Source organism: Pleurodeles waltl, chromosome 9 (genome assembly GCF_031143425.1).
Source record: "Pleurodeles waltl isolate 20211129_DDA chromosome 9, aPleWal1.hap1.20221129, whole genome shotgun sequence".
Classification (NCBI taxonomy): Eukaryota; Metazoa; Chordata; class Amphibia; order Caudata; family Salamandridae; genus Pleurodeles; species Pleurodeles waltl.
The window spans coordinates 69630948-69635200 of NC_090448.1; positions in this window are offsets into that span (position 1 = coordinate 69630948).

Below are 4253 nucleotides of genomic sequence, written 5' to 3' on the forward strand. Positions count from 1 at the left end.
GTTATTGGTGACCTACTTATCAAAATGATTAAAATATTCTGAAAATAAAATTGTTGATTAAAAATGTGTGTTTCTGTGCTAAATCTAATAAAAGAATTTGACCACAAATCAAAAGTTCTGGCGAAGGAGCTAGAGGGTCAGCCAGTCGAAAGAATATTCCACCATTTTCACTAGCCTTTCTGTCGCTGTTCTTGCCCACTGTGGCAAGGAGGCCACTTCAAGAAATGTTCAGCTGGTGGCTTTTTAAACAAGGAAAAAATGGTAAGACTGCAATGAAAGCGTTATACCATCGCCCGTAGTACCGTTGTAAGCTGACTTTAATTCATCCAACGTATTGTGCATCTGGCAAACCAAACTCCCTCAGGACACGTGGAACCTAACATGTACAACTGAGCACATAAACCTCATAAGAAATATTTAGATAACAGAACATGCCCGGAGGGTAGGACTTGCAGGTGTGCCCAGAGAGGGTGCATCGCGTGTGAAGGTCCCTGATCCCCGAGGTGTACCTAGTCAGTCATTGTGCACCATGGGTTATATGTTCTCAGAGTCCCTCTCGGAGAACACAACTATGTTTAGTTGAAAAACCAGCGGAGACTAGGAACTACACTTTCCTCCCATAAAGCAGACTCCAGATAGGAATATCATCGTCCTTGTTTAGCACATACAATTATGGATTCTAGCAAGCACTCTACTAAAGGAGAAACTATCAGGGGGCTTGTTTGGGCCTCTGCGGACCCTTCCGAATCATACATTGTATCCACCTAAAAAGATAAGGGGGCTGCACAAGTGCATGACTCCCTAGAAGTTCAGTGGCCCCTAGTGGTATAAAGCACATGCCTACTCACTGAACACTGTCATATCATTACTGTTGGAAATGTGCACTTTCTGCAGCATTACCCTGCTTTTTGCCTTTTTTTGCTGGCTATAGAACTCTTTACATATATATCAAAAATGGATGTGCTGTTCCACTATGTGACCTTAGGGTAATGTTAAGCTGTGGTTTACCATATTCACATAGGTACAGGTAATCATAATAATATGGCATAATTGCTGTAACCCACCAAAGTGACATGCTTCATCATCAGACACCAAGTGTACGGACGACCTGTAAATTAAATGCTACCAGTGGAATGCAGCACTCAGTGTGCCATCCACTGCAGTGGCACTGTAAAGGATGTCTTAAGGCCTACCCTTGTAGCCTGACTGTGCAGTCTTTAAACTGCAAATTCAACCTTTCAGAATAACCCCTTTTGACAGGCCTAAAACTTCCTTTTAAAATATGCATGTCACCCTTAAGTAGGCTTTATTGCCCATAGGACGCAGGCATGTTATGTAAAAGCAAGACATGCAGAAGTTTGATGTTCCCATAGCTCTTTTCACTGTAGCAAGGCCAGCTGTTCCATAGCAGAACATTGGGATGCAATATGAAATACTATAACAGTATCTCAGGAATGGGATAAGCTAGAAAAATAATGGAACAAAAAGTTTCATTAGTTATTAAAATCCAATTCAATTGTGAAGTCAACTTTTCTCTAAATATTACAGAAAAGTAACTTTTAGAAAGTTACCATTTCCCTGCCTCAAGTCCCTGAAAGCTAAATCTGCATTTTGCTCTCCCATTTTGGCCACCCAGTAAGGATTATTTGAATAGGACTGAGTGAGGTGTGAACTTGCTTCCAGGAGCAAAACATTGGCTGACTAGAATTAGACGGAGATGACCCACCTGAACCCCACAGGATATGTAAGGGAGACTGGGAGCATACTTTTTTTGACAATAAAGTGTCAAGTCCTGCTTAAATGCCACATCCTGCTTGACAGGTCTACTGGGGATTTTCATCTGATACTAGGGGCAGACATCAAAGAAGCCTCTTCTGTCACAGGCAAATGTTAGCTGACACTTGGGCAGGGCCCTTCTGTTGTACCCCACAGTCTGCCGGGCCCCAATCGCAGCGGGACTCTTTTTGAACAAAATTTTCTTGTTTTTTTTAGAGGTTACTACAGAACAAGCAGTTGTGTAAACTGTATGGTTAAACTCCTCTTTTAATCCCCACAGTAAATTTCTTATTACATTATCCGTAAATATGAGATTCCTCCTGGTTAAGTGTCCTGCAGAGCTCCTTGAATTTTCCAGTATCCCCTGCGCTCGTACAATCGCTTCCATTGTCCCCTGCATGCCTTTCCCCTGCCAGCTCTGTGGGCCCTTTGTGAATGTCTTATGTTTCCAACGCTGCCTCGCATCCCCCCCATATCTTTGCGTACTTCTTTTTGTTGTCTCTACTGCAACACACTTCATTTTCCACTATCCAGCAATTGTCCATGCCCTCCCACCATTCTCGTCTCCCAGGAGGTGTCTCTGATCCCCATTTCCTAGCCATATCTCTCTTAGCCACCATATACCCAAGGTTTATAAGTAACTTGTGATATTGTGTGTGTTCAGTATGTCCCCAGAGTCCCGAAAGGGACACCTCTGCACACAGTTCCAGGGGAATCCCCTTGTCTTCCTCCAATGTCCGTCTCACCTCCTTCCAGAAGGGCTCGATCTTGGGGCAAGTTCATAAAGTGTGGTAGAATGTGCCTTCCCTTACGCACCCTCTCAGGCACTCCATGCTAGTCGCCCTTCCCAGCCTACTGAGTAAAGTGCTGGTGTAGTAAACCGGGTGTAGTATTTTAAGCTGGATTAACCTGCACAATGCGGGTATGGCTACCTCAGCTGGGAACATAAGTGCCTTCCTCCCCAGTCCTCCTTCTCAAGGTTCTCACAGTACCGCCTCCATTTCTCATACAAGGCATCTAGGGGGGTTGTGTATTTCTTATTAAAGTACCGTATGTAAGGGAGATTCATTTCTCTGGGACTATCCCATCTAAAAGTCTCAGTTACAGTGTGGCATCCTCCGGTGTCTCGGCCTTGGCCAAGATACTGAGATTCAGGGCCATACGTAACTGTGCATAGCGCAGCCACTGCTAGTTGGACATTCTGTATTAATTTTATAAGTATTCGCAGGGTACTACCCTGTTGTCATCCCATACCTCAGCTAGAGTAGATACCCCTATTGAGTCCCACCTTTGGAATCCCTGCAGGGCATGTACCTTAGAAAGCCATGAGCCCTCCCAAAGAGGTGTTCTCGGAGTCAGACGGTTAGCGTATCCTATTTGCTTTGTCAATTTTCTCCATATCCGAATAACTACAGCCACTGCTGGGCATACAGTGGGGGTACACCCTCCCCCCATAGAGCCACTGTAGATAGCTGTGATATAGAAGGTTTTCTCTGTCAGCTGTTAATGGCGGGTCCTCCCAGGGGAACAAATGCCCAGTGGTCGACCACGCTCACTTGTGCAGCTTTGTAATATTTGCGGATTTTAGAGAGGGCTATCCTCCCTTCATACTTAGACCTCTGCAGTGTATGAAGGGCCACCCTGAGTTGCCCGCCCACCCATGTTAATGTATATACTAGGGCCTCCACTCTAGTAAAGAAGGCATCTGGAATATGGTATGGAGAGTTTTGAAGAAGATAAAGGAAGCGGGGGAGGGCAATCATTTTGTATAGCACCGCTCTCCCCATCAGTGATATCGGTAGGGCCTGTCAGTGTTTGACGTCTTTTTTTAAAACGTCGCAACAGGGGGCCAGATTAGCGTCATCGTACTGAGTGGACTGTTTAGACACCCAGAGCTCCAAATATTTAAATCTGTCCATCTCTACTCTAAGTGGCAATGTCTGTGTTTGGTTCCATTCCCAGGTGCCAAGGGGGAGCAACAATGACTTATCCCAGTTTAATGTGAATCCCGAGACCTCCCCATAGCCCCGAAAAATATCTCCCAGGTGTCTAATTGACAAGGGCACCTGCATTAAATATAGCGAGACATCGTCAGCGTATAGAGCGATACACTCCTCTCTGTTGCTACTAGTCAGCCATCCCCAGATCAGCGCATCTACTCCTATCCAGTTTGCTAGCGCCTCGGTTGCCAGCGCAAATCGCATCAGCGACAGGGGGCAGCCCTGCACTGTGCAGTTCAAATTCACGGGAGGTATATCCATTAGCTCTCACTTTTGCACATGGTCTGTCATAAAGGAGCGTGACCCATCTCCTAAATTTGGGGCCTATGCCCATTTTCCTTAGGACCTGAACAAATAGGGCCATTCCACAGAATCAAAAGCCTTATTGGCATCCAGGGAGACTATCGCCAGCCCTGCTGTAGAATCTTTTCTATCGCTAAATTGTTATGGAGCCGGCGCAGATTCAATGCTATTGAA